This window comes from Colobus angolensis, unplaced genomic scaffold (genome assembly GCF_000951035.1).
Source record: "Colobus angolensis palliatus isolate OR3802 unplaced genomic scaffold, Cang.pa_1.0 Scaffold257, whole genome shotgun sequence".
Lineage (NCBI taxonomy): Eukaryota > Metazoa > Chordata > Mammalia > Primates > Cercopithecidae > Colobus > Colobus angolensis.
The window spans coordinates 4024553-4040199 of NW_012115788.1; positions in this window are offsets into that span (position 1 = coordinate 4024553).

Sequence of the window (15647 nt, forward strand, 5' to 3'; positions counted from 1 at the left end):
AGTTTCCTAAAACGATCTGATCTCTGTATTAAAAAAATTGATCAAGTGCCTTTATGCTATTAGTTGTTAATTAAATGGAACCAAAGTAGGTAAGTCCTAGATCATGATAGTAAAATACTAAAAATCTGTAGAAATCTATAAAAGGCATAAACAATAGCTTCAGGATATTTGGGGCTAAGACTGTTAAATCTATTAATATATAGGTTAAATATGAGAATAAAATCTATTTTATATCCTCCATAGCTCCTAACATAAGAAAACAAATCAAAATTATAAGTTGTCCATTTGTAATAATATGTTTAAAAAGAAAACAAATCATCTATTTCCTTTATTTTTACTAAAACTAGCTATGTTTTCTTGAAAAGTGAATACACTCCTGCCTATAATTTACCTATACTTATGATTTGATACAGTGAGGATTGCAATGAAAGCACAATGTGAGTATTTAACCGCTATATTTAAAAAATGATTACCGCATGCAGATTAGGATTTGTAATATTTCTATTTCCTATGCTTATGCCATTATTCTAGAAACAGTAAAGTTCCTGCTGACATTCTTATAAGAGATGTGGACAAACTGCAGGAATTAATGATCAAGATGCCTTTTGCTAAAAACAGGATGAACATCCCTCTCTCTATAGTAAATGCACAGCACAGTTTTGTATCTCTTGATAAAGAAAGGATGATAAAGTACAAAGAACTTTTGATCTCCAGACCCAAATTTTAATTTACCTATAGATAATGTATTCTGCACATTTCAATGTACTGTCTTTATACCAGTCATGAACAATATCTCACCTTTGAAAGATAAATCAACTTGTATAAAATAAAATAGGTTAGGTAGGCATTTTCTGTATTAACAGAAAACTAACTTAAACTTTAAGCTTATGTTTGGTGTGGAACACTGAAAAATTTTAAGTATCTTACTTTTATTTTTAATCTTCATAGCTTGCAACATTAAGAAAGAATGCTTTGGTATATTTGGCCATAAACTCTTTAATTTCAGGAATACTAATTTATTTTAAGTAGCAAGCATGGAAACACTGCTGGGTACTTAGGGAAAAAAATGAGGTCCATGATTTGGAGGAAATTTAGAATTTTTAATGGTAGTTCAAAAGGACAGTGTAACAAGTCTAAGTTGCTATCAGTTTTCATATTTTTTTAAATAATACAGTTATTGTTCCCAGTAAGTAAATTCAGAACACTGTAAGTATGTGTCTGCATGTCGTTGCATGCCATCAAATGGTTTTACATAATGGACTCTTAGTACATCTATAGTTCCATTCTAGCCTTTAAGTCTGGTTTAAAAATAACCATGAGAGAGCGGTTTCTATGACTAGCTTCCTTGAGTAACCTAATGCATGATCCTTGTTGACTTCCTTTTTTGTTTCTTTGTTTACATGTCTACATCCAATCGTTTACATTCGTACCTTTTGCATTGATTGATTTATAAAATTTTACCCATTAAAATAATATAGTAATAAAGTAATATAGCCTTTGAAAATTTCAGAGAAATATAAAAATAAACAAAAAATGCCCAGTAATTATTAACAACTACCTAGAGGTAACCAGTTTTTTAAAACTTTGGTGAATCTCCCTTTATGTTTTTTTACATACTGTTACAAAATGAGGAATATACTGTACGTACAATTTTGCATCCTATTTATTGGTGTCTTTATTTTCATTCAATATTGTAGATGCTTTGAAAATATTACCTATGGTTGCAAAATTATTCTTTCTATTGTTGCAATGTCATTTATTTTTATATTATTTCTAATATTTTTGCAATTATAAGTAATAATTTCGTTTATCCACTTCAGTCATAGATCTCTTAATATTTGCTTAAAGGGTGTTACTACACATGAAATTCGTCAGTTGGAAAATAATGAAGTTTTTTTTTTTTTTTTTTGAGACGGAGTCTTGCTCTGTCGCCCGGCCTGGAGTGCCGTGGCCGGATCTCAGCTCACTGCAGGCTCCGCCTCCCGGGTTTACGCCATTCTCCTGCCTCAGCCTCCCAAGTAGCTGGGACTACAGGCGCCCGCCACCTCGCCCGGCTAGTTTTTTGTATTTTTTAGTAGAGACGGGGTTTCACAGTGTTAGCCAGGATGGTCTCGATCTCCTGACCTCGTGATCCGCCCATCTCGGCCTCCCAAAGTGCTGGGATTACAGGCTTGAGCCACCGCGCCCGGCCAATAATGAAGTTTTATCAACAAATGAAGCTTATTTCAAAAGACATGTCATGTTAAATAAACCATCCTAATGGGGCTTTTCATGCCTAACCCTTTATCAATATCTTTGTTACTGTTTTCTCGAACACCTTTATTCTTCATTAACTTTTTTTCCTAAAAATGAGATGCCCAAAAGAAATCTCTGCATTCATACTAAACATTATTTTAAGCATAACAATATAAGCGATTTAGATAATGCATTTTCAAACCAGCTGGGGTTTGTGCTATCTAGGCTAAAAGGACGAGGCCTCTGAAATTTTGTCGCTTCTTAAATAGGTATCATTTCATATTACCCTTTTGGGGGACATCTTTCTCTTGAGATCATATGTGGCCTAGGATATTTTCCTCAGTGAATTTTCAATTTGGATGAGTCAAAATGAGGTTTTGACCATATATCAAACCTCCTCAGGGCTTATTATTGCTTCTCCACCTTGGGTATGTATGCAATATTTCCCAACTTAGCAAGGACTGTGAATCTAATTAGCATGCTGTTTACTTCCTCAATGCCATCATTAACGAGACTGTTTAAAATAACTGGACCTACCACTATCCCTTATAGTGGTTTAGATACCCCCTCCCTTCTAGAATAATTGTCATTTATTATGAGCCCTTTTACTTGATACTTCAACGAATTTTTAGTCTATGTAAAAGTGTTCGTGTCCAAGCTAATTTAAACTTATACTTTGAGTAAAATTTTATAAGACATGCTATCCTTTTGCTTTGCTGAAATCAAGATATACCACATCTATTGCTGCTTTCATCCATTAATCTCATAACTTGATCCACAAGGAAAAAAAAAGCAATTAAATTTGCCTGGCATGATTTTTTCTTTGCAAAATCCTACTGCTTGCTTTTCATAATTCATTTATCCTCTAGATGTCTTCCAGTATTTATCTTAGGATTTGTCTTCGTATTTTACTAAGAGTTGAGATGAGTAGTGCTCTCCTTTTAAGAAAACAGAGCCTTGTTTGCTCATAGCTTTTCTCTTTTATAGTCTCAAGTTACCTGTAAAAATAAACAAATCTGCATTTGTCATTGGGAAGCAACCTCACTGAATAGATTATGTCTCCCTATTCTGTCTTAAAATTGTGGCACAAAATCAATGTATACATTTTTATTCCTTAACATTCTGAATTGCATGGTAGAAAAGGAAAATGCTGGATTTTTAAAACGACCCTCTCCTCCATGTGTTTAACGAGATCTTTATTACATGGTAATTGCTTCAGCTCCAACTTCCTACCTTGTCTTTTGTTTGTTTGTTTGTTTTTGCTTGTTGTTGAAGATTTTAGAAAGCAGGTCAATATCCTAGTCATTTCAAAGTCTTTGTGGATTTCATTATCTTCTCATTAATTAGTATACACATAATCCTTATTTATTGCTTTGAAAACCCCTTTGGATATTATTAACATTTTCTTTTCTTTTTTATATATTTTCCCTGAGATTTCCTCTTTCCTTTTTACTAAAAGGCCTATCTCATTATTTGTATTTTTATAACTTGGATTTCATTGATCCTTCCTACGGCTGCTATAATCTTCCTTCATTTCTATACTTCATCCCTGAAATAACACCATTTATTTTTATCATGAATATATGTCATTTACAGCATCAGAAACATTAGGTCTCTTCTTGATCCATTAATTTTTATTTTTCCCTTAACAATAATTGACACATTTCAAGCCTCTGACATTTTTTAAAGTAAATCAAATACAACCCCCCTTTACACATTCCCCATTCCTAGAGAGGCTAAGTTAAAATTGGTTGATTTTTAAATCCAAGAGGTGGGAAAGATGGAAAAACATGAACAGTTAAGAAAGTATTGCAAGATTTCTGGCAAAAATGAGTATAGACTGTCTTGTAAGGAAGAACTGAAATGGAGAGGACAGTCAATGTGAAAGGTAAATAACAGACCATGGCAACCAAGAACACTCAGAAGTTAGGTTCTCTCCTTTCTGTCATTTTCTTTCTACCCTGGTGAACTAAATCTGTGCTTTTCAAAATTATTGTACATTACTTACCTGGATTGTTTTAAAAATTGGATTTTTATTCATTAGGTCAGGACTGAGACCTGAGCTTCTGCTCCTGAGTGATGCCAGTACTGATGGGCTAAGTGACTAAACATCTGTCTGGAATCTCTAAGCATCCTATCTTGCACCCATCCAAGGAGTTCTTTCTAAACCATTGACAATAAAAACATACCTTTTTATGTTTTATTTCTAAAAAGTCTAAAATAATAACTCACATGGATACATGATAATATTTTAAAGTACTAACAAGTGATATGTTTGCATGCAAAGTGCAATATTTTTACCAGAAAGAATCCTTTTATTTTAGAAACTTCTGACTCCAAGCCAGAATTTAAAAATCATTTCAAGGAAGCTGTCACCTGATTGTAGCATCCACCATGTTGGAGGTTCAATTCTATAAGTTCCATGAAAAAATTTAGACTTCACAAGAAATAGTGATAGATGATTTGTTGGGGTTGTGATGCTGGATGTGAGAAGAGGAGAATTTTGGTGCAAGGAATAGTTGAGAGCCACCTTTTTTTTCCCCTTGGACTAGGTGAATTTTTATTATGTAAATATTTATATAAAGTGTGTATTAATATATATTCTAATTATACTTTTGGTATCAATTTTATTGAAGTATAATTTTATACCATAAACTGCATTAGCGTAAACAGTATCAGTGCAATGCTAACCTCACAAATTGAGTAAGGAAGTGTTTTCTCTTCATCTGTTTTCAAAAATACTTTGCCTAGTATTTCTGTTATTTCTTTTTTAAATATCTAGTAAAATTCACCAGCTTTAGAATTCTCTTCAATTAAGGAAATTTTTAACTATAAACCAAACACATTTAACAGCTACAGAGCAATTCAGGTTATCTATTTCTTCTAAAGTTTTATAGTTTTGTGTCTTTGAAGAAATTTCCTTTGCTCTAAATTCTCAGTTTTGCAGATACAAAATTGTCTATGATATTCTCTTATTAACATTTTAATGTTTGCAATATGAGTAGTTATTAACCTTCTTTCCTAATGTTCATAAACTGTGTTCTCTTTCTTTTCTTGGTCTGTTTAGCAAAGGTTTATCCATTCTAAAAATATCTTTTTAAAAAACCACTTTTTGACTTTATTAATTTTCTCCATTATTTGACTCCATTCACTTTTTTACTGATATTTTTTCTAATCTGAATTTTCTACTTAACAGTTGATTTACTTTATTTTTTTCCTAGCTTTTTGACATGAAATCTCAGGTCATTTATATTCATTTTTCTTATGTTGTATTTAAAATTACAAATACCTTTCTAAGAACAGTTTTAGCTGTATCCCACAAATTCTGTTTTGTTTCATAGTCTTATCATTCCCCAGAAAATATTGTCTAATTTCATTGTGATTTCTTCTTGTCCTATTTAGAATGATGTTATAATAACCTCTAACTATTTGGGGTTTCTTTGGGGGGTTACGGTATCAGTTTCAGCTTAATTGAGTTGTCATTAGAAAACATATTCTGTATAATTTCAATTCTTCTTTTTTTTTTTGAGGCGGAGTCTCGCTCTGTCGCCCGGACTGGAGTGCAGTGGCCGGATCTCAGCTCACTGCAAGCTCCGCCTCCCGGGTTTACGCCATTCTCCTGCCTCAGCCTCCCGAGTAGCTGGGACTACAGGCGCCCGCCACCTCGCCCGGCTAGTTTTTGTATTTTTAGTAGAGACGAGGTTTCACCGTGTTAGCCAGGATGGTCTCGATCTCCTGACCTCGTGATCCGCCCGTCTCGGCCTCCCAAAGTGCTGGGATTACAGGCTTGAGCCACCGCGCCCGGCCTTAATTTCAATTCTTGTAAACTTACTGAAATTTGATCAATGAGGCAGCCATTTGTCAATTTTATTGATATTTTTCAAAAAAGGAAGTTGTAACATTATTTTCCTTATTGCTAAGGCTCAGCACATACCATGTGCAATTGAAAAAAATACATGTGTATGTATATACTCTTGAGTATTTTTTCAATTATCTAATTTTTTACCAATTTTTGTGACTCTTAAACATGTTTGTGGAATTAGTCCAAGCTTGTCCAACCCACAGCCCATGGACCACATGTGGCCTAGGGCAGATTTGAATGTGGCCCAATACAAGTTCATAAACTCTTTTTTAAACATTATGAGATTTTTTTTGCAATTCTTTTTATTATTATTATTTATTTTGTTTTTTTGAGACGGAATCTCGCTCTGTTGCCCAGGCTGGAGTGCAGTGGCGCGATTTCGGCTCACTGCAAGCTCCCCCTCCCGGGTTGACGCCATTCTCCTGCCTCAGCCTCCCGAGTAGCTGGGACTACAGGCGCCCGCCACTGCGCCCGGCTAGTTTTTTGTATTTTTGGTAGAGACGGGGTTTCACCGTGTAGGCCAGGATGGTCTCGATCTCCTGACCTCGTGATCCACCCGTCTCGGCCTCCCAAAGTGCTGGGATTACAGACTTGAGCCACCGCGCCCGGCCTTATTATTTTTTAACGCATCAGCTATTGTTAGTGTTAGTATATTTTATGTGTTGCCTGAGACAATTCTTCTTCCAATGTGGCCCAGGGAAGCCAAAAGACTGGACACCTTAATTAGTAGGATTATTTGTAGGATTTTTATTTGTAGGATTTTTTTTTAGCCAATGTTTTATTCTTGTTTGTCTTTTATTTTTTTAATTATGTGTCTTGTGTTTTCCCATGTAATTTTATTTGTAGGTAACTGAATTTATCAATATTAATTCTATGTATATTTTTTATCATAGTTAGAAAGACTTTCTCAAAACTACACGTCTAAGTTATTTCATCCATAGTTTTTCCAGTACTTGTATATATACATATATTTAATTTTTAAAATTTGGGCCATGGCAAGATGTCCATCTAGACAGAGCTAGGAGGAACATCGGCCAGTGAGGGACTAAGACACCAGAAGATTGGCGCACTCCAAGCAGATCTTCAGAAGAAAGGCATTGTGAATACATGGAAGGAAGATAGAGACACCAGGCTAAAGGGGAGGAAGCTGGGAAACATGCACAGGGCTACTGCACACTGAGACTCATTGTTGGCCCCCAGTGACTCCTTAGGAAGGAGTGAATTGAGCAGGTAAGGAGCAACTCATGCTCACCACAGACCTCTAGAATCCTGGCAGCAAGAGAACACATGACCCCCATGGACAATTGAGCTGGTAGGGAAAGCTACTTGGAGAGGTCACAGGGGCAGGACTTCTGCCTGTGCAGAGTTTAGAGGGTTTGGTGCAGAAACATCTACAGAGGAGCATGGCCAGGGATGTCCATTTTCCAAGGCTTACCTTGCTCCCCTGCGAGACTCTAGCCTTAAGGGAGCTGTTGGACCAGAAACCCAGCAGAGCAATCTTACCCATGAGATTGGGCCAGTCCAACCTGAGCACCCTTCTGTCTGCTGGCCTTTTCCAGGGCCCCAGCCTGGCTGTCCTGCAGTGAAACCTTGGATGCCCAATCAGGGTGCCTCCTGGGGGCCCACATCATAGTGCTTGTGCTGGCAGACCGTGGTTGACCATAGGAGAGCTCCAGCAGAATGACCAACATTGACACACACTCCTCCTAATATTTTGCTATTCAAATGCTATATATTATTTAAATCATTTTTTATACAATGATTTTACTTGTGTCTCATATCATGCAGCAAATATTTTCATGTGCTCAAATCTATTGCTAGAACTACTATCCTGTTTTGCTGATTGGTATATATGTTTATGCACCAGTGTGACACTATTGTAACTAAAGAAAGTTATTACTATGATTAAACATCTAGTAGAACTAATCCCACCTCATGAGTCTTTTTATCCCCCTGAGGGTTGTTATACTAATTCTGAAATGTTTATTTTTCCATATCTACTTAATAGTAAGTCATCTATCTCACCCCTCTTAAAAATGATTACAATATTTCTTGAGCTTACATAAAATGTATAACTTAGAATAAAACAGAAACTTAATGACTGAAGCAGCCTATCTAAGAGCAAGACTATTTCCATTTATTAAAAAATATTCCAAAAATAGAATTTGCATATACTGGTTAATTAGTTTTATCTATTTTCAATACTATTAAAAATCAGATTTTCTCTGCCATTATGTTTTCTAAAAGTTCTTTTGAATATGAAGGGTATTTAAAATTTACTTCATGCTACCATCATTTTAATGAATTATGATTTACATAGCAAAAAGTTGCACAAAGTGTTCACCTTTGTAAATTTTGGCAAATGTATAGTCCTGTGTAATGATCTCCGAAGCAGAATAAAAGACTGATATCATGCCAAGGAGAGACTTCCTTCTTGCCCGTTTGACCTTCTACAGTTTATTTTGATGATAAGCGTTAAATTTTAATGAAATCCAATTTATCAATTTTTTTTTTCCTTTTTCAAACACTTGTGTGTGTGTGTTACCTAAGAAAACGTTACCTACACAGGGTTCTCCTAGGAAGCTGGAAGATGAAAATGTTCTCCTATCTTTTCTTCTACATGCCATAAATATTTAACTTACTTCACATTTTCTCTTAACATTGTGAATTATATCAATTTATTTTACAAGGTTAAACTGAGATGATCACAATCATTTGATATATATTCTTTTGTATATTGCTGGATTTATTTTTTAAAACTTACAATTTATGAGCTTTGCATCTACCTTCATCACTGACGTTGATTTAACATTTTCTTTCTTCAATCTTTTTCATGTTGCATTATCGGTGTTATATTTGCATCATAACACAATTCAAGAAGCATTTACTCTCTATGTAAGAGTTACTTTTGTTCTTCCTCAGGCATTTAATAGAATATATTATTTAAATCATCTGAGAATAAAATTTTGTACATGAGATTTTAAAATGGCGATTAAATTCTTTAACAGATAAAAGGCTGTTAAGATATTTTATCACATTTTGTTCAGTCTAAGAAAGTTACACATTTCAAGGAATTCATGCATTTTCTCTAATTCATTAAATTTTTGGCAAAAATTTGTTTATTATGTTAACTTACTTTTCTCTTAATATATGCATGAACTGTAATTGTGTTTCCTTTTACACTTCTTCTGTCATCAAATTCCATTTTCATGTGTTTAGTTTTAGTAGACATTTATCAATTTTATTTTTTTTTAGAAAAGCAGATTGTTATTGCTCACTTTTTCTATTACTTATTAGCTTTTTATTTCATTGATTTCTAGTAATATTTTATTACTTATTTTTGTTTTATATTTTTTAGCTTTAAGTTGCTCTTCTGATGTGAAAGCTGTTTATTGATTTTAAATGTGTTTTCTTTTGTGATACATGTATCTAGAGTATACACTTCTTTCAATACGATTTTAGATGCATCCAACATAAACTTATATGTTGTATTTTTATTAATGTTTGGCTATAAGTATTTTCTATATTCATTGTATGTTTTTCTTTTATCCTTGGCTAATGCAGAACTATATTGTTTAGTTTCCAAATACAGGCATACCTCAGAATTATTGTGGGTTTTGTTCCAGACCACTGCAATAGAGTAAATAAATATCACAACAAAGTGAGTCACAGAAATTTTTTGGCTTCCCAGTGCATATAAGAGTTACGTTTACATTATACTGTAGTCTGTTAGGTGTGCAATAGCATTATGTCTACAAAAACAATTCACATACCTTAATTTAAACAACATTGTTTTAAAAGAATCTTATAATCTGAGCCTTCAGCAAGTTGTAATCTTCGTGCTGGTGGAGGGTCTTGCTTTGATCTTGATGCCTGCTGACTTACCAGGGTGGTGATTGCTGAAGGTTGGAGTGACCGTGGCAGTTTCCTAAGACAACAAAGAAGTTTGTTGCATTGATTGACTTTTTGTAAAAGATTTCTCTGTAGCGTGTAATGTTGTTTGATAGCGTTTTACTCACCCACCATAGAATTTCCTTGAAATTTAGAATCACTTTGCTCAAACCTTGTACTGCCTTATCAACTAAATTTATGTAATTTTTTTTTTTTTTGATATGGAGTCTTACTCTGTCACCTAGGCTGGAGTTCAGTGGCACAATCTTTGTCTGCTGCAATTTCCACTTCCCGGGTTCAAGGTATTCTCCTGCCTCAGCCTCCCAAGTAGTTGGGACTACAGGTGTGCACCACCATGCCCAGCTAATTTTTGTATTTTTAGTAGTGATGGGATTTCACCAGGTTGCCAGGCTGGTCTCAAACTCCAGACCTCAGGTGATCTATCTGCCTAGGCGTCTCAGTTGCTGGGATTACAGGCGTAAGCTACTGCACCCAGTCAATTTATGTAATATTCGAAGTCCTTTATTGTCATTACAACAATGTTTATAGCATCTTCACCAGGAGTAGATTCCATTTCAATAATAAAACCATTCTTTGGCTCATTAACAAAAAGCACCTCCTCATTTATTTAAGTTTTATCAAGAGATTGGAACAATTCAATAACATCTTCAGGGTCACTTCAAGTTATCTTGCTGTTTCCACTATACCTGCAATTGCTTTCTCCACTGAAGTTTTGAACGCCTAAAATCATCCATGAAGGTTGAAATCAATTTCTCCCAAACTCCTATTAATGTTGATATTTTGACCTCCCATGAATCACAGATGTTCTTAATGGCATATAGAATGCTGAATACTTTCCAGAGATTTTAACTTTCTTTTCCCAGATCCAGCAGAGGAATTACTATGACAGCTATAGCCTTGTAACACATATTTCTTAAGTAATGAGACTTGACAGTCAAAATTAGCTGACCCATGAGCTGCAGATTGTTAGAAGCCATTAAGAATACATTGATCTCCTTGTATATCTCCATCAGAGCTACTGGGTGACCAGGTGCATTGTCTATGAGCAGTAATATTTTGAAAGAAATTTTTTTTTTCTGAACAGTAGGTCTCAACAGTAGGCTTCAAATAGTCAGTAAACAATGCTGTAACATATTATATCATCTAGGCTTCCTTGTTCCATTTATAGAGCATAAGCAGAGTAGATTTAGCATAAATTTTAAGGGCTCTAGGACTTTTGGAATGGTAAATGAGCACTAGCTTCCACTTACAGTCACCATCTACATTAGTCCGTAATAAGACTCAACTAGTCCTTTGAAGCTTTGAAGCCAGCCATTGACTTCTCTTTAGCTATGAAAGTCCTAGATAGCATCTTCTTCCAAAGTAAGCCTCTTTTGTTTACAACTAAAGTCTATTGTTTAGTATAGCCAGCTTCATCAATCACCTTAGCTAGATCTGGATAACTCTGCAGCTTCTACATCAGCACTTGCTGCTTCATGTTGCACTTTTTTGTTATGGAGATAGCTTCTTTCCCTGAACTTTATGAGTTAACCTCTGCTAGATGCAAACTTTTCTTCTGTGGCTTCCTTATATCTCTCAGCCTTCACATAATTGAAGAGAGTTAGGGCCTTGCTCTGACTTAGGCTTTGGTTTAAGGAAATGTGGTGCCTGGTTTGATCTTCTCTCTTGACCACTAGAATTTTCTTGCTGTCAGCAACAGGCTGTTTTTCTTTCCCATCATTCATGTTTTTACTGGAGTAGCACTTTCAATTTCCTTCAAGAACTTCTTTTTGCATTCACAACTAGGCTAGCTACTTTTCAATTTATGTCAGCCTTTGATGTGCCCTCCTAACTAAGCTTAATCGCTTTTAGCTTTTGATTTAAAGTGAGAGATGTATGACTCTTTCTTTCACTTGAACACTTAAAGGACATTGTAGGGTTATTAATTGATCTAATTTCAATGTTGTTGTGTCTCAAGGAATAGGAATGCCTGAGAAGTCAGAAAGAGATGGGAAATGGTCAGTAAGTGAAGCAGGCAGAACACATATAACATTTATTGATTAAATTCTGCATCTTATATGGGTTCAGTTTGTGGTGCCCCAGACAATTAATTACAATAGCAACACCAAAGATCACTGACCACAGATCACCATAACAAATATAAGTAATTAAAATGTTTGCAATATTGAGATCATTACCAAAATTTGACACAGAGACATAATAGGAGCACATGTGATCTGTAAAATGGTGCCAACAGACTTGCTTGATGCAGAATTGCCACAAGCACTCAATTTCTAAAAAATGCATTATCTATGATGCACAATAAAGTGAAGTGTAATAACATGAGGTATGCCTATAGTTGGAGATGGCTTAAGTTATTTTCTTGTCATTAAATACTAGTTAAAATGTATCATTATCATAGAATATACTTTAAAATCATTTTCAATTTATTGAGATTCATTTTATGACAAAACATATGGTCTATTTTGATAAAAATACTATGTGAACATTAAAGTAATATATACTTTGAAGTTATTTGCCATAGTGTTTTATATATCTGAAGTTGATTAATTTTGTTAAGTCTTTTCTCATATTATATTTTATATGATAAAATAAATTATATAATCTATAATATATAATAACATATATGTATTATTGGGGCTTGGAACACAGCACCCTAAAATATCGCATTTTGGCATACTGAACTAAAGAAGCTGCCTCAAGGTTTTCTGATACTCTGTCTCTCCCAAAGCACAGAATATCGCTGTTCTTTAGAAACTAGACATGCCCTACAGCAACACAATTGCCTTCAATCACTTCCATGAAATTTTATTAACCAGAGAATATTAAAACTAATATCAGAGAGGAAGAAACTGAAAGTTAAACTCTATACCTAGAGCACAAAGAAACTTTGTCCAAAGGTACTGTTTGTCCTCCAGTCCCATTCAGTTTACAAAGAGAATTATTAATATTTACAAGCAAATTTCTGTCTCTAAGGTGCATATATCTCTTTTAAAATCAGTTATTGCCCCTCCAAAATTGCTTACTTCCCCTTTCTTCTCTCCTTCTTATTAAGAGGGTATTTAAGCTTCAACCATCTGGCCCTTCTTTGAGTCTTATACATTGTATATGACTCCCATGTTTATGCACGTTAGTAAATTTGTATGCTATTTTGTTCCTGTTAATCTGTCTCTTGTCAGTTTGTTTTAGAGACTTAAATTATTAAGCTTTCAGAAGGGAAAGGGAAAGAGATCCTCTTCATTTCTACAACTTCATGATAATATTGTTAACATTTCTTTTATTTTGATTTGCATCTTCTGTCACCAAAAAGTTGTTTAAAATTCCAAGGGATAAAAGTCATTTTTTAATTTTCTTAATATCTACCTTGATTATATTATGAAATATAGCTTTGTTTGCATAAGTATATAATTTTTACTAGATGGTAATTAATATTTTTTCTTTGTGACTAATAAGTAGATGACTTTTGTGAATGTCATCACGCATTTTAAGAAAGGTGTATTTTCTATCAAATGGTTAGAGTTCAAAATACTATAAGTCTACATTACTGTGTATCTTTTGTTTGTTTTTTTATTTACTCACCTATTTTTGGTCCTATGCCTTTTCCAGATCTGTCTTGTTTTGTTGTTACTGAAAAACCAAGGGTTTGGTATAGGTCCTGCTGCTCACTGCACAGAAAGCCAATCACTGAGACAATGAGTATTGCCAAGAAAGAAGGTTTTAATCGAGAAGGCTTTAATTGGGAGCTGCAGTTGAGGAGATGGTAGTTCAGTCTCAAATTCATCTCCCTGATAGACTAAAACTCAGGGTTTATATAGCAGAGAAGAACTGTAACATTGTGTAAGAAGACAGGAACTAAGAAGGGGCAAGGAAGCAGTCATGATGAATGAGGAATCTGGCATCTCATTGTCTGGATGTGGCAATCTGGTGAGTTTCAGTTCTTTGATACTTTTTTTTGAGAGTCCTGAAGGTTGATTTTTTGAGGAAGAAACTCAGATAAAACAAAAGTAAAGTTCAAGATTTAAGACCAGAAAGGTCAATTTCTATGTTTTTCCAAAATAAATAAATAAATAAAACTATCTATGGGATTATTGGGTTGGTTACAGTGTCAGAATTTAATATTGTTAGTACACTTCTTTTAATTGCTTCTTGTATCTCTGCAGGTGTGTGCTGTGCACTCACTTTTCCTAGCATAATGAACTGCAGTTTCTTTAATCTACAATGCTATTTTTCATGAATTAAAGATTATAGCATCTTCTGATTATTTGACAGTCTTTTATTTCTGTAGCATCAACTTTCACTTTTTGCTCCTCATCCACATCCCATCCCCTGCTTTACCAACAAGTGTCCAAGAAGTACATCTGCTTTCTACAAAAACATTTGTCTCTCAATACCATGCCTCTCCAAGAGCTATTTCTGTCCCATGCCCTGTCAAGCTTGTTTATTTCAATTCACAAGTAGCTAGTGATCTCATATGAATATTTTGTCACTAGATTCCCATTCTCCCCTTCTTGAAACATTTGCCTACTTATTTCATCATGCATAACCTCTCTGCTTTCCTGACTTCTTTGCTGCATCATCTTCCAACTCTATATGTCCATGTGGGTTGTAAAGTTAGTTCTACTGGAATGAGTGTTCATTTTTCTACTTAGATAAAATTTGGCGTTTGTGCTATTTCTTGATTCTTAGTTACAAACATAGGTTATGCATGGTCTTATTTCATCTCTTTGTTAATCTGTATGTTGGGTTTTCCTTTTTTTTCCTTTGAGAATGTATGAACAAATTTTACTCTAAGGGTCACTGTTATCTTACGGGTACTCAGAATTCCTGATTTAATTATTGTATTAAAGTATAAAAAAATTACTACATTTTTCTATAGTCTGTATGTAATCCAAGTGCCACTTGATAACTCTGACTTAAGGTCTCTGCCAACATTATAGTAGAGTTGTCAGCCAGAACTGCAATCTTAACTAAAGGTTTGACTATGAGAGAATCTGCCTCAAAGCTCACCCTTGTGCCTCATCACAGGCTATTATCCTGAAGTTCTCAGTTACTCACTGGTCGTTGGCTGAAGTTCTGCCTTCCTTCCTTGTCATGTGAGCCTTTCCATGAAATAGTTCACAATGTGGCAGCTAGTTTACCTCAGTGTGAGCAAGGTAAGAGAGTAAGAGAGAGCACCCAAGACAGAAGCCATGGTCTTTTCCTAACCTGCTCTCTTAGAAGTGGCATAGCATCACCTTTGCCATGCTCTATTTCCTAGAAGTGAATCACTAAATCAAGCTCATACTCAAGAGGAAAGGTTTAAACAAAGGTATAAATATCAATGGGCAGAGATTATTGGACGCCATCTTAAAAGACATTCATCCCAAATAATTTATGTTTCAAAATTCCTGCTCTTCCCACCTAAAGGGTTTAGAAGTAGTGATACACAAATACAATGTATTTGTTTCTAAATACCACTTTTTTACTTTTTATTATACTTTAAGTTCTAGGGCACATGTGCATAACATGCAGGTTTGTTACATATGTATACATGTGCCATGTTGGTGTGCTGCACCTATTAACTCGTCGTTTACATTAGGCATATCTCCCAATGCTATCCCTCCCCCCTCCCTCCACCCCACGACTGGCCCCAGTGTGT